Source organism: Phyllobates terribilis, unplaced genomic scaffold (genome assembly GCF_046119375.1).
Source record: "Phyllobates terribilis strain yellow unplaced genomic scaffold, ASM4611937v1 Scaffold_2__4_contigs__length_985480577, whole genome shotgun sequence".
In the NCBI taxonomy this organism is placed as follows: domain Eukaryota; kingdom Metazoa; phylum Chordata; class Amphibia; order Anura; family Dendrobatidae; genus Phyllobates; species Phyllobates terribilis.
The window spans coordinates 705791314-705818921 of record NW_027362762.1 but is presented as its reverse complement, the minus strand read 5'-3'; positions in this window follow the sequence as shown (position 1 = coordinate 705818921).

Genomic DNA, 27608 nt, shown 5'->3' with positions numbered 1-27608 from the left:
TGCCTGGCAAAAACTGATAGGAACTGATGTAACCTAGTCCTGAAAAAGACTCCAATTACAATTAGTCTTTACTCCCACAACCTATCTATTTAAGAGCACAGACCTGCCTGATAAAAGTCATAGGAAATGCTGTAACCTAGTCCTTAAAAGGACTGCAATCACAACTATTCCCTACTCCCAAGCTATCTGTAGATTTGTGCGAAAATTGGCTTGAAATTAACAAGGTATAGCGCACACAGCAACAGCGGTGCCGTCTAACATGCAGCTGCAGCAGTGAGAAAATGGTGGCGACGGGGAAAATGGCTTGGTCTTATAGGGCAAGGACATGTGACATACACTGCCAATGACACATGCCCTTGCTTGTGTGAAAAATAGCACTTCGCTCCGTGTGTGCGCTGCTGATAGGCTGACAGATTGCACCTCCCCACTGTAAATGCGGGAAAGAGAAAAAAAAAATGGAGATCTTCATTGTTCCTGCAGAGATCCATCCCCTGCCCCTCCCCCCACCCCGCTGTACTCTCAAACTGCGTATTAACATTAATTTTCATCATTACTGAGAAAAAATCCAGTTATGATTTTGGTGCACGAACAGTTATCGAACATAACCTCGAACAGCCGAATTTTTCTCAAATTGTTCGTGTTCGCCGAACGGCTTGAACACCGCCCAAAACAGCTAGAATTTGAGATTGGCGAACAGTTCGAGTAGAACAACGCTCATCTCTAATCATGGATGCTCGCACGAACTTTCCCTAAAAAAATAAAACCCTACGGACGAGTAGGTATCCTTTGGAAGACTGTTTCAGAGCTGCGTTTCGTTCTCTTTAATTAGCATTAATACATGGTTATTGTTATTGTCTTTGCACTTTTTTATTGTCTCACTTTTCACATGAAACAAAATTGAACTGTTTAAACTCAAAGATTTACTTGATTAAACAACAGTCTCTTCCAAGGTCTCAATACAGGTTCACTTATCTTCTTTTAAGTCCCTACAAAGCTTTATAGCACTATGACTATAAAAATTCTCTCATATAATGCAAGAGGGCTGAATAGCCCAAATAAAAGATTTACACTATGGAAGGAAATAAACAATTATCATGCAAACATAATCTGTCTACAAGAGACGAAACACCCTAAATTCAAACACAAAAACTTCCCTAACATCTTTGAGTTAACAAACAAAAATAAAAAGAAAGCAGGGGTAGCAACCATCGTAAAAAATACAATTCCCTTTAAATTTGATGAAGAATTTTATGACACTCAAGGAAGATTTCATATTATAATTTGTCAAATTAATAACCAACCATGCACAATAGTCAACCCTTATGTCCCCAACAAAAGAGAAACTAAATTTCTAGACAAACTCATGAAAAAAGTTTCTGAAGTCAGGAGGGGAGAACTGATAATTATGGGAGATTTCAATATAGTGTCGGATGGGCATTTGGACTCCTCCTTCCCAAAAAGATATTTGGCCGCAACCCTAAACAATTGGCTAGCAAAAAATGAACTATTTGATGTATTTAGGTGCATCAACACAACCTCTAGAGAATTCACCTTTTTTTCAGAAGTTCACCAATCCGCGTCCCGAATCGACCTAATAATTATGGATGTTTTTACCCTCACTAAATTTAAAAAAGTTTCAATTAACGCAAAAACTTTCTCTGACCACTCTCCGGTAATAGGAGAAATTAGGTTAGGCCCTTACCTTAAAAATAATTTCCTGTGGAAGTGTAATTACACCCTACTCTTCACTCCCAAATATAAATCTATCATTGAAAGTAATTTAAAAAATTACTTTAAAGAAAATAAGGATGATTCAATCAGTCCGTTCACATGCTGGATTGCACACAAAGCAGTCCTTAGAGGTGTAATGATGCAATTGTCTTCCACCCTTAAAAAGAAGAGTAGAGCAAAAATCATTGAGATCCAATCACAAATCAAAACTAAGGAAGACATACAAATTAACTTACAATCCCCATCGGCGAGTCTAAGACAATAAATTAATAAACTTAGACAAGATCTTAAAACAGAAATATTTGCATCCTATGATTCAGCAATCAAAAATTACAAATATTCATCACTAAACAAACCCACAAATTTCATGATGCGTCGCATAAAACAAAAGAGGTTGCACAATAGAATAGACAAAATAACTGCGCAGGACGGTATGCCTAAATATCACCCCAAAGACATAGTGGAAACCTTCGCCAAGTATTACCATAAATGATATAATATAATTTTAGATGATTCCGTTCCCAAACCAAACAAAGATTCCATAAATTTATTTCTCTCCTCTACTAGCCTCCCCCAAATCAGCCAACAAGATTTAGAAACATTAACAGTACCTTTTACTGAGCAAGAAATCTTAGACATTATTAAACAACTTAAGATATAAATCCCCTGGACCTGATGGTTTTAACAATGAATATTACAACATATTTGACCACATATTAGCCCCCCACCTATCAAAAATTTTTAACCTTACGTCTGTCCAAAGTTCTTTTCCACCTGAAATGCTTGAAGCCATTATTACACCCATACTGAAACCTAAAAGTGATTTGGAAAATGTGAAAAACTTCAGACCCATTTCTCTAATTGATTCAGACGTCAAAATTTATTCTAAGGCACTAGCAAACAGACTAAAAAATATCCTCCCTTCCATCATTAACAATGATCAAATCGGCTTTGTAGGTAGTAGGCAACCCACAGAAGGAACAAGATGGTTAACTAATATAATTAGATTGATTAACTCATCTAAACTCCCTTCAATTTTTTTAACGATAGATGCAGAGAAAGCATTTGACCGGCTGAATTGGGTATACTTGAAACATGCCCTTATTAAATTCGGTTTCAATGAAAAATTCCTCTCATCGGTACTAGCTGTTAAGCTCACGCCAGGACTGACTGGCGTGAGCGTGGTTAGTGGTCCCACTGGGCCACAAACCAAGGAGTGCCTGGAGGGGCGTGAATAGGGGCCTCGCCAGATCCGACCACGAACACACAGCGGCTTAATCGACTCCGTGATCCGAGGAGGGATGTGGGAGGTGGCCCAGGTGCGGAACTGCAGGTGCGGAAGGTGCAAAAGACAAGAGGAGCAGAGCGGAACCGCAGGTGCAGGCAGACAGGACAGGGCTCTGTTCACATGGAACAGACTGGGAAACACAGGAAGATAGCTAGAACACAGGAGGTAGATACGGAGACAGGGAAACGGGACAAGCAGAACCAGATACACACAAGGTACTTGCAATGAAGTAGCGAGTGGACACAAAACTCACAAACAGAAGTACAGAGACAATGAGTTGGAGTTAGGTGCAGGTTCAGACACTGCAGGAAAAGGGAAGGATCGGACATAGAGACAAACAGTTGACGGGCTAGGACACAGTTCAGACAGGAACTGAACCTGGAACAAGATACAGGAACGAGCCTGGGTACTCAGCCCCCAGGGTGGCCGAAACAGACAAGATACAGGACAGGACCTATCAACTCAGTTGCACAGACACACTGAAAGAAATCATTGCTCAGGCAACTCCTACTGGGTGGAGCGGGTTTAAGTATCCTGTGACTCACAGCAGTAGGCTGGGGACGCATTAGGACTGCGCACACTGTAACTTTAAGAATCAGGAAGTAACAGCGCCGCCGCCCTAAGCAATCAGACAAGAGACATGCACTCAGCAAGTAATGGAGCAAAGTGTGCAGCCTGGACAGATAGGTAAGTTGGCGGTCTTGCATGGTGGGAGATGGTAAGCCGTGCCAGCACTCCACCAGGGATGTTACACTAGCAATTTATTCCAATCCCACAGCTAAAATTTCTGACAACAATCACCTATCAAATCCAATTAAAATTACTAATGGAACAAGACAAGGGTGTCCCCTCTCCCTACTTTTGTTCGTTATAGCAATGGAGCCATTTGCACAGAAAATTAAACAAAATCAGAGTATAAAAGGATTCCATACTAGTTCCCGACAATTCAAAATTAACCTGTACACTGATGACTTACTTTGGACTCTTTTAGAACCACTTAGTTTTATCAAAGAAGTCACAACCATACTTGAAGAATTCTCTAAAATCTCATATTTTAAAATCAACGATGAAAAATCTAAGATAATACAATTTAATCTAAGCGCCAAAATAATATACAAAATCAAGAGAAATCAAGGTTGTTTGGGAAGAGGAAGAAATTACCTACTTAGGAATTATTATACCTAAAAATATCAACTCTATAATAAACAAAAATATGGAATCAATAATTGGTGTTATAACTAAGGACATACTATATTATGGAGACCAGGATCTTTCATGGTTGGGTAAAACATTAACAATAAAGACCATTGTCCTACCCAAAAAATTATACGTTTTTAGGAATCTACCGCTCATTATCCCCAATACTTACATAATAAGGATCGAGAAACTAATCAACTCATTCATTTGGAACAATAAAAAGGCAAGAACCCCCACTACCATCTTATATAAAAATAAAGCATTTGGTGGTCTAGGTCTTCCCAACATAAATGCGTACTACTTTGCTAATATCATCAAACATAGCCAATACTGTCTAAAACAAGATTATTTACCAGCATGGACTGAATTAGAATATTTACTGAATAATAACCTCCCTTTGAGTAGGCTACTCTACAATAACCTTTTCAACAAAACCCTCAACGAACCTTCGCACCCAATTTTCCAGGCAACTATTTTCGACTGGAAAACATTGTCTAAAAATAAGAAAAAAACAAGCAGATCCAATAACACAAATAATTTTCATCTCTCTCTTATAGCCTCTCTATATAACAAATCAATTCCCACACATTGGCTGGACCTTGTCAAAGATATATTTGATGGTAAAAATTTTATCCCTTTCAAAGATCTTAAAAGCAAATTTAAACTGACCCCAACTGATTTCTTCTACTATACCATGACTAAAGATATTGTTTTACACTTCCTTTCAAATAATCGGTCAATTTCTGAACCCATGACAAACCTCATATGCAGTACAAATTATAGAATTTTCCGGAGCCTTAAAAATATTTACAACTGTTTCAATGACGATAACGCGATTGTTAAAATCTCCTTTATGAAAAGATTGGAAAAAGACCTGAATTCTTGCTTCCATTTAGAAGCATGGGAGAATGCCATAAGCCTCTCATACGCCTCAAACATTTCAATGTCACTAGGGCATTACAGAATCCTTTCCTGATGATACAACACCCCAACAAGGCTTTCCCACATTGACCCAAATAATTCAGCTTTATGCTGGAGGAATTGCGGACAACAAGAGAATTGTCTCCATATTTTCTGGTATTGTCCAAAAATTCATAAACTTTGGGCAAAAACTTCTAAATTAATCAAAAACTTGACTGATTATCCAATATCACTTACCCGACAAATGGCACTTCTCTCCTTGGAAATGGAAAATATCAACCCATCAGAAAGCTTTCTTAATGTTCATATCTGTTTAGTGGTTAAGAACGCTATTGCGCTCAATTGGAAAAAATCTGATTCTCTCCAGCTTTTCAGAGATTTTGGATAAGATTGCGTTACACAAATCTTATGAGCTTAGATTTGCCATCAGCAACAATGGTCTAACCAAATTTTAAAAAAAATGGATTCACTGGACTAATAAATTCCCTGATGGAGACTAATATTGCAAGATTTACTTGTTCTTTTCATATATCTAAAACTTTAAGTAAATCTAATTAAAAAATACACTATGTTATTTATACAGTTCCTTATTAGTGTTGAGCGAGCACTAAAATGCTCGGGTGCTCGAAGCTCGGGCCGAGCTCGCCGTGATACTCGGGTGCTCGACCCGAGCAACGAGCCCAATGTTAGTCTATGGGAGACCCGGCACCCCCGGCAGTCTTTTAAAAGCATAACAAGTGCCCAAAACGATAGTGACAGTGCTCAAATGACATGGGGACAGCATGGGGATCGCCCCAGGAAGCATTTCTGACCCCCAGGTCACTGCTGTCAACAACGTGGTCAGAGGTATTAAGCCACTGTTACGGGCTCAAAATAAAATGTTCAAAAACGAAACTGAAAGTGCTTTCCTGTGAAATATGTTAAGGAAGTTCCTTTCCAGGGTATAGACTTGTGTATAAGGTAAAATAAATAACCAAAAAAAAAATACTCCTCCACTCCTTGGGTTATGTTCACAAGTAGCATTTTTTATGCGTTTTTGCACTATTGTATTGCTTTCAACCGTGACAAATGCATTCACCGGGAAATGTCATTTTATCATTTTACAACTTTATCTGGCCATGTGCTGTGTGACACATGCATACAGTGCTGAAAAGACATGGGAACAGCATGGGGAAGACCCCTTGAAGCATCTCTGACACCCAGGTCACTGCCTAAAAGTGTGCCCATCAGAAGTCATTATTGCCGCATCAGAAGATGCAGACTTGCAACTATCCCCGTGCAAGTTCTTGTCCCAGGGCAGTGTTCAATTGTACCTTTCCCATTCCTTGCAATGCAAGCGCAAATTTGCAGCCAAACACCCACCCACCCCCAGGCTGCAATACCATACTGCTTGCTTGCATTTGAAATTGGGCCTTTTAGGCATGTGGAGGCGAAATCTGGCCACCAGGTCATGGCTGCGTTGGCGGCCTGGTATCCATACTCAGTCCCCAGCCGCCCGGCGGCCGGGTGTCCACACTCGGTCCCCAGCCGTCAGGGGGCGGCCGGGTGGCCATACTCGGTCCCCAGCTGCCCGGCGGCCGGGTGTCCACACACGGTCCCCAGCCGTCTGGGGGCAGCCAGGTGTCCATAAACGGTCCCCAGCCGCCCCTATTTCTCCTTGGATCATCCCCCCACACACTTTTCTTAGCCCGGCCTGCTTTAGGACAGCATAGAACGAGCCCACGAGAGAACCAGACTCCTCCGGTGGGCCCTGGCTTCTCCATCATGGGAGTTGAGAGTGCCAAGGTGAGGAGCATGATGATGATGATAGAAGTTAGCATCTGCTTTGTTTTCTTGGAATGCAAGCGTAAGTGTGCAGCCTGCCACCCACCCACCCCCAGGCTGCAATACCATACTGCTTGTGGAGGTGAAATCTGATCACCACTAGAGATGAGCGGTGTTCGACTCGAACTGTTCGCCAATCTCAAATTCAAGATGTTTTGGGGGTGTTCGAGCCGTTCGGCGAACACGAACGATTTGAAAAAAATTCGGCTGTTCGAGGTTATGTTCGATAACTGTTCGTGCACCAAAATCATAACTGGATTTTTTCTCTGTAATGCTGAAAATTAATGTTAATAAGCAGTTTGAGTGTACAGCGGGGCGGGGGGAGGGGCAGGGTATGGATCTCTGCAGGAATAATGAAGATCTCCATTTTTTTTTCTCTTTCCCGCATTTACAGTGGGGAGGTGCAGTCTGTCAGCCTATCAGCAGCGCACACACGGAGCGAACTGCTTTTTTTCACACAAGCAAGGGCATGTGTCATTGGCAGTGTATGTCACATGTCCTTGCCCTATAAGACCCAGCCATTTTCTCCGTCGCCACCATTTTCTCACTGCTGCAGCTGCGTGTTAGACGGCACCGCTGTTGCTGTGTGCGCTATACTTTGTTAATTTCAAGCCAATTTTCGCACAAATCTACAGATAGCTTGGGAGTAGGGAAGAGTTGTGATTGCAGTTCTTTTAAGGACTAGGTTACATCATTTCATACGACTTTTATCAGGCAGGTCTGTGCTCTTAAATAGATTGGTTGGGAGTAAAGACTAATTGTAATTGTAGTACTTTTCAGGGCTAGGTTACATCAGTTCCTATCACTTTTTGCCAGGCAGGTCTGTGCCAGTGCTGTGCAATTTTTTTCACAGCATTTGGCTAAATCTAGCAAAGCAAATCCTTTTTGGCCTATTGCAGAGTGTGTTAGTCAGTGGAGTAGCCTATCTGTGTTGCAAGCTAAACCACCTGTGTATAGAATACAATTTTTTTTACTGCACCTACTGAAGTAAAACCTTTTGGGCATAGCATCATTCTATTAGTCCATCTATTATAACCTCCACCAGGTTGCAAATTCAATATAATTTTTTTCTGCATAGAGCTCTGAAAAAAAATTTAGGCTTCTAGCAGTGTGTGGGACTTGTTCTATTAGTCCATCTATACTAACCTCCATCTGGTTGCAAATTCAATATAATTTTTTTCTGCATCTAGCTCTAAAAAAATATTTAGGATTCTAGCAGTGTGTGGGACTTGTTCTATTAGTCCATCTATACTGACCTCCATCAGGTTGCAAATTCAATATAATTTTTTTCTGCATCTAGCTCTGAAAAAATATTTCGGCTTCTAGCAGTGTGTTGGACTTGTTCTATTAGTCCATCTATACTAACCTCCATCAGGTTGCAAATTCAATATCATTTTTTTCTGCATCTAGCTCTGAAAATTTATTTCAGCTTTTAGCAGTGTGTGGGACTTGTTCTATTAGTCCATCTATACTGACCTCCATCAGGTTGCAAATTCAATATAAATTTTTTCTGCATCGAGCTCTGAAAAAATATTTAGGCTTCTACCAGTGTGTGGGACTTGTTCTATTAGTCCATCTATACTAACCTCCATCAGGTTGCAAATTCAATATAATTTTTTTCTGCATGTAGCTCTGAAAAAAATATTCAGCTTGTAGCAGTGTGTGGGACTTGTTCTATTAGTCCATCTATACTGACCTCCATCAGGTTGCAAATTCAATATAATTTTTTTCTGCATCTAGCTCTGAAAAAATATTTCGACTTCTACCAGTGTGTGTGACTTGTTCTATTAGTCCATCTAGACTAACCTCCATCAGGTTGCAAATTCAATATAATTTTTTTCTGCATCTAGCTCTGAAAAAATATTTCAGCTTGTAGCAATGTGTGGGACTTGTTCTATTAGTCCATCTATACTAACCTCCATCAGGTTGCAAATTCAATATAATTTTTTTCTGCATCTAGCTCTGAAAAAATATTTAGGCTTCTAGCAGTGTGTGGGACTTGTTCTATTAGTCCATCTATACTAACCTCCATCAGGTTGCAAATTCAATATAATTTTTTTCTGCATGTGGCTTTGAAAAAATATTTCAGCTTGTAGCAGTACGTGGGACTTGTTCTATTAGTCCATCTATACTAACCTCCATCAGGCTGCAAATTCAATATAATTTTTTTCTGCATGTAGCTCTGAAAAAATATTTCAGCTTCTAGCAGTGTGTGGGACTTGTTCTATTAGTCCATCTATACTGACCTCCATCAGGTTTCAAATTCAATATAATTTTTTTCTGCATCTAGCTCTGAAAAAATATTTCAGCTTCTAGCAGTGTGTGGGACTTGTTCTATTAGTCCATCTATACTGACCTTCATCAGGTTGCAAATTCAATATAATTTTTTTCTGCATCTAGCTCTGAAAAAATATTTCAGCTTATTGCAGTGTGTGGGACTTGTTCTATTAGTCCATCTATACTAACCTCCATCAGGTTGCAAATTCAGTATAATTTTTATCTGCATCTAACCCAGCCAATACTTTTGTCCTAATACCACAGTTTGGCCACTCAGCTCAGCTCGGTTCCCATCCATTGTTTTTTTGTGCAAACAACTCCAGAGTTTTGAATTAATTAACCACCAAAATGAGTGGAAAAAGGTCTGCTGCTGGTGGAAAGGGGAATAGGCATGTTGGGAAGGGGAAAAAAAGGTTGTGTCCGTGGGGTAGGTGTTAAAGCAACAGTAACATCTGCAGAAGAAAGACCATCTTCCAGCCAAACTAAAATGTCTACTTCTTTTAGGGGACAATGTGATAAGATCCCTTTCTTACTGCCACGCCAATCGCTACAAATTCCAGATGAGGCACAAAAACAGCAGGTGCTTCAACGGATATCAAGTGCTCCTTTAAGTGGGCTCTCCTCCACCTCAACTTCAACATCACAAATACTCCAGTCCTCAGAGGTGTCACCCCAATCGCACTTGCTTCCACACAGCTCCCAAGTCTCCAGCTGCCCGTCTGAGTATGGGGTAGAACAGATGGTTGAGTCTGCAGAGCTGTTTACTCATACTATAGCCTGGGAATCAGAGGTCGGTTCCAGAGCTTCTGTGAATCCAGACGAGGAAATGATCTGCACTAATGCCCAGAATCTTTATGAGTCGGATCCAGGACCAGACGCAGAAGGCTCTGACCATAATGTAGACCCTCGTTCCCAAACTGTAACTCCTGTTGGTGGAGACAATGAGGAAGACGATGATGAGACTCAAATACCTGATTGGAGCGACAACTTTAATTTTTTGTCAGGGCAGGAGCAGGTTGGCTCTGAGGACGACGGGTGTGATAACACACAGGGTGATGATGATGAGGTTGGAGATCCCACTTACTGTCAACTCACAGTCAGCCAAGAGATGAGGTCAGCAGAGGAGGTGGAGGAGGATGCTAGTGACGACGAGGTCAGGTTGCGCCTTCCTGGACAGAGACGTAGTACTGGAAGCATGTCAACAACTGCATCCTCAAACACAACTCTGCCTCTGACCACAAGTCGTGGTGGCTCTTCAGGTCGCATGGGTGCTAAGCCTTGCATAGGCTGGGCATTTTTTCAGATCGATAAAGATGACCCAACTCGTGTTATCTGTAACATTTGTCAGCAAAAGCTAAGTAGAGGCCAAAAAATACATAGTTTGAGTACTTCATGCATGAACCGGCACATGGATATGAAGCATAAGCTGCAGTGGGAAGCTCACTGTGCTACAATGCGGCCTAGCCGGCCGGGCCAACCACCATCTGCCACATCTTGTGCATCCTCGGCCTCTTTATCCTCTGTGACTGGGGGGACAGCAGTCACACCTGTTTTGAGACGCAGACCTGCCACCTCTTTACCCGCAACAGCCAGCGTGATTGGCAGGTCATCATTTTCTTTGGAGGTGGTAACACCAGCTGGTGTTGAGCGCTGTCCGACATCGATAGCACCACCTTTGGAGCAACCTAACATGTCCACCTGCATCTTCCTCACAGACCGGCAGTTTGCAGGGGACACCCTTCTCAACCCCGTCTAAGCACAACAGCCAGCCCTCGGTCCCTCAGATGTGGACAAGTAAAAGAACATTTCCTCCTAGCCATGAGAAAGCTAAGAGGTTGAATTTCACCATCTGCAAGCTCTTGGCTACAGAAATGCTGCCTTTCCGCCTGGTGGACACAGAGGATTTTCGAGACCTTATGTCCGTCGCAGTGCCCCAGTACCAGATGCCCAGTCGGCACTACTTCTCAAAGAAAGGTGTGCCTGCGCTCCACCAGCATGTCGCACACAACATCACCATTTCTTTGAGAAACTCTGTGTGTGACAGGGTACATTTCACCACAGATACTTGGACGAGTAGGCATGGACAGGGGCGTTACATGTCACTGTCTGGGCACTGGGTAACTATGGTGACAGCAGGACAAGGGGCTGCTGTCAAAGTCTTGCTGTCCCCACGAGTTGTGCGTCAATCCTCTTTATCTCAAAGTTCCTTCACTGCTTCGGCCTCCTCAACCTCCTCTCGGTCCTCCACCTGCACCCAAAGCCTGTCTGGTCATGCCACAAGCTTTCTAACTGCGCAGAAGGGGTCCTGCACACCTCAACGTCATCATGCGGTTTTTACTTTGAAATGTCTGGGAATTGTGAGTCACACAGCTGAGGAGTTGTGGTCAGCTCTGGAGAACCAGTTTCATGAATGGTTGTCTCCACTGGACCTGAAACGAGGGAAGGCCGTGTGCGACAATGCTGCAAACCTGGGTGCGGCCCTTCGCTGGGCAATGTCACACACGTGCCTTGTATGGCTCATATGTTGAACCTGGTTGTCCAGCAATTTTTAGCCCACTATCCCGGACTAGATGGCCTTCTGCAGAGGGCACGGTCGCTGTGTGCTCACTTCCGCTGTTCGCATCCCGCAGCTCAGCGACTTACATCTCTACAGAAGTCGTTGGGCCTGCCACTTCACCGGCTAAAATGCGATGTGCCTACCCGGTGGAATTCAACTCTGCACATGTTGCAGCGACTGTGGCAGCACCGACAAGCCCTGGTGCAATACGTTCTGACGTATAGCCTGGGACAATGAGATTCAGAGGTGGGGCAAATCACGCTGGAGGAGTGGTCTCAGATCAGGGACCTATGCACCCTTCTGCACAGTTTTGAAATGGCGACGAAGATGTTTAGTGCAGACGATGCCATTATCAGCATGACTATTCCGGTGATTTACATGCTGGAGCACATGTTAAACAGAATTCAGAGTCAGGTGGTGGCACAAGAGGAGGTGGAGGAAGTAGAGGAGGAGGAGTTGTATGCGGAAGGGCTAACATCTGCAAGGTCCAGACGGTCGGCAGCACCAAGGCAGCAGACATGTGAGGGTGGGGGAGATGGTTTTACCAGGGCGCATGGTAGCAGCCAAACTAGTGAGGAATGTGCAGGAGCCCAGGAAGAAGTGGAGGACAAACTGATGGAAGACTCATCAGATGAGGGAGACCTTGATCACATTTCTGTTGTGCGAGGTTGGGGGGAGAGGACAGAGGAAGGAAGCATGATTGTTACCTCGCCACCAACACAACAGGGACTTGGTGCTCCTGGATGCGCAAGACACATGAGTGCCTTCTTGCTGCACTACCTGCAACATGACCCCCGAATTGTGAGAATTAGAAATAATCCTGACTACTGGGCTGCCACACTGTTAGATCCCCGGTACAAAAGTAAATTTGCAGAAATTATTCCTGCCATAGAAAGGGATGCACGCATGCAGGAGTATCAGCAGAGACTGTTGCAGAATCTTACATGTGCTTTTCCACAAAACACCAGTGGTTCACGTAGTGAATCTCACAGTTCCAACTTGCCAACCGTGGGACCGTCGAGTGCTCAGCACTCAAACCGTAACAGAAACACAGTATCTGCTGGTAACATCAATTTTGCGGAATCATTTCACCACTTTTTTAGCCCATCCTTTGCAAGGCCACAGGAGACAAGAAGTATGACACATAGTCAACGCCTAGAGACGATGGTACAGGAGTATCTCCAAGTAAACATTGAAGCCATGACTGTCACTAGACCCTTGCTCTTTTTGGGCTTCCAATCTGGATAAATGGCCGAAGCTCGCCGCTTACGCCTTGGAGATCTTGTCATGCCCCACAGCCAGCGTTCTGTCTGAACGTGTGTTCAGCGCTGCTGGTGGTGTGCTAACAGATAAGCGCACGCGGCTGTCCACTGAGAATGTAGACAGACTCACGTTCATAAAGATGAACAAATCATGGATTAGAAACGACTTTTCTACCCCTGTGTCATCCTGGGGAGAGTAAAAGCTTGATGATTTGTTAAAATCACCTCAACAACCGTTTTAAGCTTTAAAATTACTAATCATGTTTATCTGTATCTTAGCTGGAAAATAATTTGGGCTTTGTAGCAGTGTGCAGTACTGATTCTATTAGGCCATCTACACTACGCTCCAACAGATTTAAAATTACTAATCATGTTTATCTGTATCTTGGCTGGAAAATAATTTAGGCTTTGTAGCAGTGTGCAGTACTGATTCTATTAGGCCATCTATACTAAGCTCCACCAGCTTTCAAATTAATAATAATTTTTAGCTGCATTTAGCCCGGAAAATAATTTTGGGTCTCCTAGATGCGCAAGACACATGAGTGCATTCTTGCTGCACTACCTGCAACATGACCCTCAGATTGTCAGAATTCGAAGTAATCCTGACTAGTGTTGAGCCACCCCCGTAGTGTTCGAGTTCGGTTCGGTTCGTCGAACACCCATGTGTTTGCCGAACTGTTCGTCGAACTGTTCGTCGAACACCTTCGAACACCGTTAAAACCAATGGCAGGCAAACAAAAACACATAGAAACACATAGAAAACACCTTCAAAGGTGTCCAAAAGCTGACAAACTGCTCAGAAGACATAACTAACACATGTAAAAGTGACAAGTACATATAGTCATGCGAACAGAAAAGAGGTGGAGGAGTAAAAGGAGGGGGAGACACAGATATAGGCATGTCATGCCCTTCTAAAATCCAAAAAGTGAGAAGCCGACACAGCCAGTCCGTTCCTGCACGTGCCACCTCCGTGTCGCCGGGTTTGTGCCAGAGTCGCGGTGGACCCTGACGGCCAGCCCCCCTCTCCCAATACTGGTGCCTGTCCGCTGGTGGGTCGAGCGAGCCCCCCTGTGGTGGAGGCAGCTCTAAGCTTTTTAATTTAAATTGCCTCTCTAATTTGAATGAATACACTTTAAATCCTTTTACAAGGATCTATTGGAGGGCAAGTCTCATGTCAGCAGCCTCGTAATTCCAGCTCCAGTAGCATCCACTAAAGCTGCTGCAGTTAAAAAGCTTTTATAAGGATCGAGCTCGGCTGTCCACCGCAAGGCATCCTACCGCCAGTCCCAGCCCCTAAGCCTTGGGGTGCCTCCTGATGCTCTTCACTGAGTATCCCATGGTCCCGAAGCATTTCCTTTGAAAAAATTAAGTGTCCAAACTACAGGTGGTGTAGCTTGCTTAACAGCTGGGATAATCCACTAACTAGCAGACACTGCTACTAGGCACAAAGTATTTCCTGGGCTAGATGCAGTTAAAAATTTGTAATTAGATACTCTCGTTGGATGCTGAGAAAGCATTCCATAGAGTCTCCTGGCACGTCATATATTATTCTCTTAAAAAGCTTTGGGTAGGGGTCCAGGGGACCCTTTTATAGCCAAAATCACGGCCCTGTATCGCAATACGTCACCTAGGCTGAAGATAAATGGAACTGTAGCACCCTGAGGGCTAGGTTGCTGCAGAGGTATTGCACCTCACCCAGAGGTGTGATATCTCACTCTCAGGTAAGGATGGAGTGTGGATCAGGACTCGACACCTGCATGCATTACACCACATTGCCATGGGGCAGGGCGACCAATATGCCCCTGAGATGGGCACGACAGTCCCTGTCCCTGGCTGGAGTGGGGGGAGGGAACACTGAGGAAGGGGAACCCTGTAGTGCAGGAGCAGGGAGGAAGCAGTTCCTGGGTGCATTGAGAAGGGAGTATAAAAGGTGGGCACCATCTTAGTTCAGTGAAGAGAAGTCTGAGCAGAAGTGACAGGGAGCAGGGGCTCTGCATGAGCTCTGCTCCGGAGGCGGGCCTAGTAACAGAGGCCCAGGCCTGGAAGAGGGAGAAGGAAGGAAGAGGAGCGTAGAAGGCTCCAGGAAAGAGGAATGAAGGGATTCCAGGGGTGCAGACGGGCGAGTCGCCACCGCACGCCCGAACCCACCTGCGTGGAGGGGTCAGGCCAAAGGGGGAGACCGGTCCCCGAAACTAGTGGAGGCGGGAAACGACCCTCAGCTAGAAACCGGAGGCTGTGACATTTTATGTGGTGCAGCCCCTCGCTACACCTGCTAGGAAGGCACCACATAGGGTCAGGGAAACTGGCGCCAAGTTTACCAAGAGGAGGCCCGAGGCAGCCGGACAGAAGGGTTGGTAAGAAAGGCCAGACAAAGGACACACAAAGGGGGTCCTGTGAAGCGCTCAAAAGTTATCTGGGAGTTGTCTGAGCCCCTCACCTGGTGAGCACAGTACGACGTGGGCAGCCGTTACGTGCAGAAGTGGTCTGGATAATAAGAACTGTGAGTAAAGGCCCTGGACTGCATCACTGACTCCGTGTCATTACTGCTGCTGCCCTGCACCATCACCCCCATCCTCCGCATACACTGCCCTGAGGCTACACTCCTCCCGTGGGGAGATATGCTACGCTCTGCTGCACCCACAACACCAGCCTCAGCGGTCTGTCCTGCAGCAGCGGTTCACTCTGACCGCAATCCACGGGTGGAGTTGTCGGACGTTTAAACATCATAACCACATAAATATTTCCGTCACTGGTTTGACCGCCCTGAGCCCCGGAACAGGGTCGCCGCCACGGAGACTACAACCACCAGCATCCACCAAAAAGGGTCCGGCTCCGGGTGTCCCAAGGCCCAGGGGGCGCGTCAGAACATTTTCATCACCTTTCATAATCACCAATGGGACAAGGCAGGGATGTCCTCTGTCCCCTCTCTTATACATCCTAGTGACGGAGCATCTGCTCTCATCAATTCGCCATAACCCCAATATTAGGTGGATTGAGGTGGGAGGCACCGAGTACAAGTGCTCTCTATTTGCTGATGATGTCCTAGTATATATCACTCAATCACATATATCCATCCCTGCTGTTATGGCTGAAATAGATCCCTTTGCTACATGGTCAAATTTTAAAATCAATGCAGCGAAGTCTGAGGCCCTCGATGTCTCCCTCCCCAAATCCATACAGGATTCCATCCAGTCCAACCTTACCTTTGCCTGGCCCTCACAGCGTATCAAATACTTAGGAATTCCTATTCATAGAGACCTCTCCCGTCTATGTTATCTTAATTTTGGGCCCTTTATTGAACAACTCCATACAGACCACGGTTGGCAAGTTAGAACTGTAAGATTCACTACGTGAACCACTGGTGTTTTGTGGAAAAGCACATGTACACTGTGTTCCAAATTATTATGCAAAAAGTGTTTAGGAGTGATAAGGGAAGAATTTGTTTGTTTGTCAGTTAAACTCATTGATGGTGATGTGTGTCAGGGCTCTTTATATCACTGTAAGCAATTGCAGACACCTGTGCTAATTAGTTTGGCAGGTGTGTCCAATGAAAGGCAAGACTACTTAAGAAGGCTGTCCCACATTATTAAGCAGCCTACATTTTCTTCCAAAATGGGAAAGAAAAAGGATGTGACGGCTGCTGAGAAGCAACAAATTGTGGAGTGTTTAGGTCAAGGCATGACTACAATCAACATTGTGCGATGATCAGGATGAAGTGTCTTGGCAATCAAGTAGTATGTAGCTGATTCACAGTACACACGTGTGCGTGCTGATAAGGGCAAATTGAGGACTCTTTCCTACAGGCAATTATGACAGGTTAAAAGAGCAGCGGCAAAAAAGCCTTGTCATAGCAGCAGACAAGTTTGTGAAGCTGCTGGTGCCTCCAACGTCCCCCGAACAACAAGATGCAGGGTCCTTCTGAGGTTTGCAGCTGTGCATACGCCATCCTGTCGACCTCCTCTATCCACTTCACACAAGCAGAAACGGCTCCAGTGGGCCAAACAATACATGAAGACTGATTTCAAAACTGTTTTGTTCATGGATGAGTGCCGTGCAACGTTCGATGGTCCAGATGGATGGAGTGGAGGATGGCTGGTTGATGGACACCCCACGCAAACACGGCTACAGCGCCAACAAGGAGGAGGTGGAGTAATGTTTTGGGCTTGAATCATGGGGAGAGAGATTGTTGGCCCCTTTAGGATCCCTGAAGGGGTAAAGTTGAACTCCATAATGTATGTGGAGTTTCTCAAACAGCACTTCCTGCCATTGTTCAAGAAGAAGAACCGTGTATTCCACAGCAAGATCATTTTCATGCATGATAATGCACCGTCTCATGCTGCACATAACACATCTGCATCTCTGGCTGATATGGGCATAAAAGGGGACAAACTTATGGTGTGACCCCCATGCTCCCCTGACCTCTACCCCATTCAGAACCTCTGGAGCATCATCAAAAGGAGTGTCTATGATGGCGGGAGGTAGTTCACATCTAAGCAACAGCTCTGGGAGGGTATTCTGTCCTCATGCAAAACAATTGAAGCAGAAACCATTCAAAACCTGACAAATTCAATGGCCAGAGAGTTCAGAAGCTCCTTTCGATCAAGGGGTCCTATGTGCAAATGTAACATCACCTAGAATAAAGTTTTGAGTTGAAAACTGTTTGATTTCAGTTTCTAATAACCTGCTAATGCTTATAATTTCAAAAATGACCATTTTTTTTGTCTTTATTAAAATGAAAAGGTTGATCGAAGAGCGTGGGGGATCTAAGAGTGGGGCAACCCAGTAGTCAGGATTATTTCTAATTCTCACAATTCGAGGGTCATGTTGCAGGTAGTGCAGCAAGAAGGCACTCCTGTGTCTTGCGCATCCAGAAGCACCAAGTCTCTGTTGTGTTGGTGGTGAGGTAACAATCATGCTTCCTTCCTCTGTCCTCTCATGCCAACCTCGCACAACAGAAATGTGATCAAGGTCTCCCTCATCTGATGAGTCTTCCATCAGTTCGTCCTCCACTTCTTCCTGGGCTCCTGCACCTTCCTCCCTAGTTTGGCTGCTACCATGCGCCCTGGTAAAACAATCTCCCCCACCCTCACATGCCTGCCGCCTTGGTGCTGCCGACCGTCTGGACCTTGCAGATGTTAGCCCTTCCGCATACAACTCCTCCTCCTCTACTTCCTCCACCTCCTCTTGTGCCACCACCTGACTCCGAATTCTGTTTAACATGTGCTCCAGCATGTAAATCACCGGAATAGTCATGCTGATAATGGCATCGTCAACACTAAACATCTTCGTCGCCATTTCAAAATTGTGCAGAAGGGTGCATAGGTCCCTGATCTGAGACCACTCCTCCAGCGTGATTTGCCCCACCTCTGGATCTCGTTGGCCCAGGCTATACGTCAGAACATATTGCACCAGAGCTTGTCGGTGCTGCCACAGTCTCTGCAACATGTGCAGAGTTGAATTCCACCGGGTAGGCACATCGCATTTTAGCTGGTGAAGTGGCAGGCCCAACGACTTCTGTAGAGATGTAAGTCGCTGAGCTGCGGGATGCGAACGGCGGAAGTGAGCACACAGCGACCGTGCCCTCTGCAGAAGGCCATCTAGTCCGGGATAGTGGGCTAAAAATTGGTTCAGGTTCAACACGTGAGCCATACAAGGCACGTGTGTGACATTGCCCCGGCGAAGGGCCGCACCCAGGTTTGCAGCATTGTCGCACACGGCCTTAACTGGTTTTAGGTCCAGTGGAGACAACCATTCATGAAATTGGTTCTCCAGAGCTGACCACAACTCCTCAGCTGTGTGACTCACATTTCCCAGACATTTCAAAGTAAAAACCGCCTGATGACATTGAGCCCTACTGCCAGCATAGTAAGGAGGTGTGCAAGATCCCTTCTGCGCAGTTAGAAAGCTTGTGGCATGACCAGACAGGCTTTGGGTGCAGGTGGAGGACCGAGAGGAGGTTGAGGAGGCAGAAGCAGTGGAGGAACTTTGAGATAAAGAGGATTGACGCACAACTCGTGGGGACGGCAAGACTTTGACAACAGCCCCTTGTCCTGCTGTCACCATAGTTATCCAGTGCCCAGTCAGCGACATGTAACGCCCCTGTCCATGCCTACTCGTCCAAGTGTCTGTGGTGAAATGCACCCTGTCACACACAGAGTTTCTCAAAGAAGCGGTGATGTTGTGTGCGACATGCTGGTGGAGCGCAGGCACACCTTTCTTTGAGAAGTAGTGCCGACTGGGCATCTGGTACTGGGGCACTGCGACGGACATAAGGTCTCGAAAATCCTCTGTGTCCACCAGGCGGAAAGGCAGCATTTCTGTAGCCAAGAGCTTGCAGATGGTGAAATTCAACCTCTTTGCTTTCTCATGGCTAGGAGGAAATGGTCTTTTACTTGTCCACATCTGAGGGACCAAGGGCTGGCTATTGTGCTTAGACGGGGTTGATAAGGGTGTCCCCGGCAAACTGCCGGTCTGTGAGGAATATGCAGGCGGACATGTTAGGTTGCCTTGATCCAAAGGTGGTGCTATCGATGTCGGACAGCGCTCAACACCAGCTGGTGTTACCACCTCCAAAGAAAATGATGACCTGCCAATCACGCTGGCTGTTGCGGGTAATGAGGTGGCAGGTCTGCGTCCCAAAACAGGTGTGACTGCTGTCCCCCCAGTCACAGAGGATGAAGAGGCCGCGGATGCACAAGATGTGGCAGACGGTGGTTGGCCCGGCCGGCTAGGCCGTATTGTAGCACAGTGAGCTTCCCACTGCAACTTATGCTTCATGTCCATGTGCCGGTTGCAAAGTACTACATCTGGGCAATAAAAATGAAAAAAAGCATATACAGAATGGGAGGAATAGAGCTAAGCAACAGTACATGTGAAAAAGACTTAGGTATACTAATAGATCATAGACTGAACATGAGTCAACAGTGTGATGCAACAGCAAAAAAGGCAAATACAATTCTGGGATGTATTAACAGAAGCATACAGTCTAGATCACGTGAAGTCATTATCGGTCTTTACTCCTCTTTGGTCAGACCTCATCTGGAATACTGTGTACAGTTTTGGGCACCACATTTTAAAAAAGACATAGACAAACTGGAGCAAGTTCAGAGAAGAGCGACCAGAATGGTGACTGGTCTGCAAACCATGTCCTATGAGGAACGGTTGCAGGATTTGGGAATGTTTAGCTTGCAAAAAAGAAGACTGAGAGGAGACTTAATAGCTGTCTACAAATATGTCAAGGGCTGTCACATTGTAGAAGGATCATCTTTATTCTCATTTGCACAAGGAAAGACTAGAAGCAATGGGATGAAACTAAATGGGAGGAGACACAGATTAGATATTAGAAAAAACTTTTTGACAGTTAGGGTGATTAATGAGTGGAACAGGCTGCCACGAGAGGTGGTGAGTTCCCCTTCAATGGACGTCTTCAAACAGAGGCTGGACAGACATCTGTCTGAGATGATCTAGTAAATCCTGCTTTGAGCAGGGGGTTGGACCAGATGACCCAGGAGGTCCCTTTCAACTCTACCATTCTATGATTCTATGATTCTATGATTCTATGGTTCATGCATGAAGTACTCAAACTATGTATTTTTTGGCCTCTACTTAGCTTTTGCTGACAAATGTTACAGATAACACGAGTTGGGTCATCTTTATCGATCTGAAAAAATGCCCAGGCTATGCAAGGCTTAGCACCCATGCGACCTGAAGAGCCACCACGACTTGTGGTGAGAGGCAGAGTTGTGTTTGAGGATGCAGTTGTTGACGTGCTTCCAGTACTACGTCTCTGTCCAGGAAGGCGCAACCTGACCTCGTCGTCACTAGCATTCTCCTCCACCTCCTCTGCTGACCTCATCTCTTGGCTGACTGTGGGTTGACAGTAATTGGGATCTCCAACCTCATCATCATCACCCTGTGTGTTATCACACCCGTCGTCCTCAGAGCCAACCTGTTCCTGCCCTGACAAAAAACTAAAGTTGTCGCTCCAATCAGTTATTTGAGTCTCATCATCGTCTTCCTCATTGTCTCCACCAACAGGAGTTACAGTTTGGGAATGAGGGTCTGCATTATGGTCAGAACCTTCTGCGTCTGGTCCGGGATCCGACTCATAAAGATTCTGGGCATCAGTCCAGATCATTTCCTCGTCTGGATTCACAGAAGCGCTGGAGCCGACCTCTGATTCCCAGGCTATAGTATGAGTAAACAGCTCTGCAGACTCAACCATCTGTTCTACCTCATACTCAGATGGGCAGGTGGAGATTTGGGAGCTGTGAGGAAGCAAGTGCGATTGGGATGACAACTCTGAGGACTGGAGTATTTGTGATGTTGAAGTTGATGTGGAGGAGAGCCCACTTAAAGGAGCACTTGATATCCGTTGAAGCACCTGCTGTTTTTGTGCCTCATCTGGAATTTGTAGCGATTGGCGTGGCCGTAAGAAAGGGATCTTATCACATTGTCCGCTAAAAGAAGTAGACATTGTAGTTTGGCTGGAAGATGGTCTTTCTTCTGCAGATGTTACTGTTGCTTTAACACCTACCCCACGGACACAATCTTTTTTCCCCTTCCCAACACGCCTATTCCCCTTTCCACCAGCAGCAGGCCTTTTTCCACTCATTTTGGTGGTTAACTAATTCACAACTCTGCAGTTGCTTGCACAAAAAAACAATGGATGGGAACCGAGCAGAGCTGAGTGGCCAAACTGTGGTATTAGGCCAAAACTATTGTCTGTTTTAGATACAGAAAAAAATTATATTCAATTTGCAACCTGATGGAGGTCAGTATAGATGGACTAATAGACCAAGTCCCGCACACTGCTAGAAGCCCAAATATTTTTTCAGAGCTAGATGCAGAAAAAAATTATATTGAATTTGCAACCTGATGGAGGTCAGTATAGATGGACTAATAGACCAAGTCCCATACACTGCTAGAAGCCCAAATATTTTTTCAGAGCTAGATGCAGAAAAAAATTATATTCAATTTGCAACCTGATGGAGGTCAGTATAGATGGACTAATAGAACAAGTCCCACACACTGCTAGAAGCCCAAATATTTTTTCAGAGCTAGATGCAGATAAAAATTATTTTTAATTTGCAACCTGATGGAGGTCAGTATAGATGGACTAATAGACCAAGTCCCACACACTGCTAAAAGCCCAAATATTTTTTCAGTGCTAGATGCAGAAAAAATTATATTCAATTTGCAACCTGATGGAGGTCAGTATAGATGGACTAATAGACCAAGTCCCACACACAGCAAGAAACCCAAATATTTTTTCAGAGCTAGATGCAGATAGAAATTATTTTTAATTTGCAACCTGATGGAGGTTAGTATAGATGGACTAATAGACCAAGTCCCACACACTGCTAGAAGCCCAACTATTTTTTCAGAGCTAGATGCAGATAAAAATTATTTTTAATATGCAACCTGATGGAGGTCAGTATAGATGGACTAATAGACCAAGTCCCACACACTGCTAGAAGCCCAAATATTTTTTTCAGAGCTAGATGCAGATAAAAACTATTTTTAATTTGCAACCTGATGGAGGTCAGTATAGATGGACTAATAGACCAAGTCCCACACACTGCTAGAAGCCCAAATATTTTTTCAGAGCTAGATGCAGAAAAAAATTATATTGAATTTGCAGCCTGATGGAGGTCAGTATAGATGGACTAATAGACCAAGTCCCACAAACTGCTAGAAGCCCAAATATTTTTTCAGAGCTAGGTGCAGATGAAAATTATTTTTAATTTGCAACCTGATGGAGGTCAGTATAGATGGACTCATAGACCAAGTCCCACACACTGCTAGAAGCCCAAATATTTTTTCAGAGCTAGATGCAGATAAAAATTATTTTTAATTTGCAACTTGATGGAGGTCAGTAGAGATGGACTAATAGACCAAGTCCCATACACTGTAGAAGCCCAAATATTTTTTCAGAGCTAGATGCAGAAAAAAATTATATTGAATTTTCAACCTGATGGAGGTCAGTATAAATGGACTAATAGACCAAGTCCCACACACTGCTAGAAGCCCAAATATTTTTTCAGAGCTAGATGCAGATAAAACATATTTTTAATTTGCAACCTGATGGAGGTCAGTATAGATGGACTAATAGACCAAGTCCCAAACACTGCTAGAAGCCCAAAGATTTGTTCAGAGCTAGATGCAGAAAAAAATTATATTCAATTTGCAACCTGATGGAGTTCAGTATAGATGGACTAATAGAACAAGTCCCACACACTGCTAGAAGCCCAAATATTTTTTCAGAGCTGGATGCATAAAAAAATTATATTCAATTTGCAACCTGATGGAGGTCAGTATAGATGGACTAATAGAATGATGCTATGCCCAAAAGGTTTTACTTCACTAGGTGCAGTAAAAAAATTGGTATTCTATACACAGGTGGTGTAGCTTGCAAGACAGATAGGCTACTCCACTGACTAACACACTCTGCAATAGGCCAAAAAGGATTAGCTTTGCTAGATTTAGCCAAATGCTGTGAAAAAAACTTGCACAGCACTGGCACAGACCTGCCTGGCAAAAACTGATAGGAACTGATGTAACTTAGTCCTGAAAAGGACTGCAATTACAATTAGTCTTTACTCCCAACCTATCTATTTAAGAGCACAGACCTGCCTGATAAAAGTCATAGGAAATGCTGTAACCTAGAACTTAAAAGGACTGCAATCACAACTATTCCCAACTCCCAAGCTATCTGTAGATTTGTGGAAAAATTGGCTTGAAATTAACAAGGTATAGCGCACACAGCAACAGCGGTGCCATCTAACACGCAGCTGCAGCAGTGAGAAAATGGTGGCGACGGGGAAAATGGCTTGGTCTTATAAGGCAAGGACATGTGACATACACTGCCAATAACACATGCCCTTGCTTTTGTGAAAAAAAGCGCTTTGCTCCGTGTGTGAGCTGCTGATAGGCTGACAGATTGCACCTCCCCACTGTAAATTCGGGAAAGAGAAAAAAAAATGGAGATCTTCATTATTCCTGCAGAGATCCATCCCCTGCCCCTCCCCCCGCCCCGCTGTACACTCAAACTGCGTATTAACATTAATTTTCATCATTACTGAGAAAAAATCCAGTTATGATTTTGGTGCACGAACAGTTATCGAACATAACCTCGAACAGCCGAATTTTTTTCAAATCGTTCGTGTTCGCCAAACGCCTCGAACACCGCCCAAAACAGCTCGAATTTGAGATTGGCGAACAGTTCGAGTCGAACAATGCTCATCTCTAATCCTGACTACTGGGTTGCCACACTCTTAGATCCCCCACACTCTTCGATCATCCTTTTCATTTTAATAAAGAACAAAAAAATGGTCATTTTTGAAATTATAAGCATTAGCAGGTTATTAGAAACTGAAATCAAACAGTTTTCAACTCAAAACTTTATTCTAGGTGATGTTACATTTGCACATAGGACCCTTTGTTCGAAAGGAGCTCCTGAACTGTCTCTTCCATTGAATTTGTCAGGTTTTGGATGGTTTCTGCTTCAATTGTTTTGCATGAGGACAGAATACCCTCCCAGAGCTGTTGCTTAGATGTGAACTGCCTCCCGCCATCATAGACACTCCTTTTGATGATGCTCCAGAGGTTCTGAATGGGGTTGAGGTCAGGGGAGCATGGGGGTCATACCATAAGTTTGTCCCCTTTTATCCCCTCATCAGCCAGAGATGCAGATGTGTTACGTGCAGCATGAGACGGTGTATTATCATGCATGAAAATGATCTTGCTGTGGAATACACGGTTCTTCTTCTTGAACCATGGCAGGAAGTGCTGTTTGAGAAACTCCACATACATTATGGAGTTCATCTTTACCCCTTCAGGGATCCTAAAGGGGCCGACAATATCTCTCCCCATGATTCCAGCCCAAAACATTACTCCACCTCCTCCTTGTTGGCGCTGTAGCCGTGTTTGCGTGGGGTGTCCATCAACCAGCCATCCTCCACTCCATCTATCTGGACCATCGAGCGTTGCACGGCACTCATCGCTGAACAAAACAGTTTTGAAGTCAGTCTTCATGTATTGTTTGGCCCACTGGAGCCATTTCTGCTTGTGTGCAGTGGATAGAGGAGATCGACAGGATGGCGTACGCACAGCTGCAAACCTCTGAAGGACTCTGCATCTTGTTGTTTGGGGGACGTTGGAGGCACCAGCAGCTTCAAAAACTTGTCTGCTGCTATGACAAGGCTTTTTTGCCGCTGCTCTTTTAACCTGACGTAATTGCCTGTAGGAAAGAGTCCTCAATTTTACCTTATCAGCACGCACACGTGTGTACTGTGAATCAGATGCATACTTGTTCGACAAACAGTTCGGCGAACATACGGGTGTTCGACGAACCGAACCGAACTCGAACACTACGGGGGTGGCTCAACACTACCCTCCACGTCATGGCTGCGTCGGCGGCCTGGTATCCATACTCAGCCCCCAGCCGCCCGGCGGCCGGGTGTCCATACTTGGTCCCCAGCCTCCCCGCGGCCGGGTGTCCACACACGGTCCCCAGCCACCTGGGAGCAGCAGGGAGTCCATAAACGGTCCCCAGACGCCCCTATTTCTCCTGTCAACTTCCCCCCCCCCACACTTTTCTTAGCCCGGCCTGCTTTAGGGCAGCATTGGACGAGCCCACCAGAGAACCAGACTCCTCCAGTGGGCCGTGGCTTCTCCATCAGGGGAGTTGAGAGTGCCAAGGTGAGGACCATGATGATGATGATAGAAGTTAGCATCTGCTTTGTTTTCTTGGAATGCAACTGCATGTATGTAGTAGCGGCTAGGCCTGAGGTGGTCAGCGTTTTGGCGCATATCCTACCTCCTCCGAGGATTGCTGGATATTTTCCTGCTACTATCCCAGTTCTATGACTCCCGTTAAAACAAAGCTTCAGGTGATAAATGATGGATGAGGTAGTGGCAAAGGAGAATGAGCAGGAGGAACAGGGACCATTCACATCAATATCAGGCCAGTCAACCACATATGTCTTGAAGGATATGTTTCTGTAACAAAAGGAGCGGTTTGGCTACACAGTTATAGGGCATACAGTGAGTGCAATGACTACAAAAAATTTTTAGGCACTCCAATGCCCCTTGGAAATGATATGGAGGTCAAAGTGTTAGAACTCTCCTGTTGGTTTTTTTCCAGTTTGCTGGTCACATGACCTTTTTTGCCTATTTAATCCGGCTCCGCCCTCCTGGCCTTGCTGGACATCATTGTATTACTACTCTTGAGCTAGCTTGGTGCTCTGTTACCTTTCTCTGTTAGTTTTGCTAGGTCTTCTGACCTCTATGTTCTATGTTGTGTGTTTGTCTTTTACTGCTACAATTTCTGCTACGAGGTGTCCAACTTTATCCCAGTCCCTAGATCTTGTAGGGATCCCTCCCTTGCATCTATAGGTCTTCGTACAGACTAGCTGAGGACTTTAGCGGGTCTGATCGCAGGATAAGGTTCCCCGTTACATCGTAGGGATCCAGTTTAGTTCTATTGTAGGGACAGATCTCCTGTCTTTCCTTAGTGCTTGTAGCAGATCATAACACAAAGGGCCTTAACTAAGCCGTTTTTTCCATTTATAGCAACTGGGTCTCCTGTACACTGTTGGCCTAAGCAGTGAATGGAAGGCTTTCCAAAAATTATGAGGAACTGCAATGCCCCTTGAAACAGATGTGGATTACAGCGTACTAAAAACCTTCTACCCATTATTGGGGAGTGGGTCTTCCTTAGTTTTCGCCTTTGCATTGAAAAGCAAAAGCTGACTAAAGTTAGGAGGAGATGCAATGCCCGTTGGAAGAGTCATGGAGGTTAGAGGTAATTAAAAACAACATTTCAATGCCCCTTGAAAGAGCTGTGGAGTTCAGAGTGGCTTAAGAAGATGCTTTTAATGCCCCTTTGAAGAGACGTGGAGGTCACAGTAGCTTAACAAGACGGTTTAAATGCCTCTCGGAAAAGACGTGGAGGTTCCAGTAGCTTAACAAGACGGTTTGAATGCCCCTTGGAAGAGACGTGGAGGTCACAGTAGCTTAACAAGATGGTTTTAATGCCCCTCGGAAAAGTGGTGGAGGTCAAAGTAGCTTAACAAGACGGTTTTAATGCCACTTACAAGAGCCATACAGTACAGCATCTTAAAAACAATATTCCCATTATTGGGGAGTGTGTCTCCCATAGTATTTGCTTATGCCTTCCAAGCAAAAGCTGCCAAAAATTAGGACGGAGGAACTTGCAATGCCCCTTACAAGAGCCATGCAGTACAGCATATTACAAACATTATTCCCATTATTGGGGAGTGTGTCACCCATAGTCTTTGCTTATGTCTTCCAAGCAAAAGCTGCCAAAAATTAGGACGGAGGAACTTGCAATGCCCCTTACAAGAGCCATGCAGTACAGCATATTACAAACATTATTCCCATTATTGGGGAGTGTGTCTCCCATAGTCTTTGCTTATGCCTTCCAAGCAAACGTTGGCAAAAATTAGGACGAAGGAACTTGCAATGCCCCTTACAAGAGCCATGCAGTACAGCATATTACAAACATTATTCCCATGATTGGGGAGTG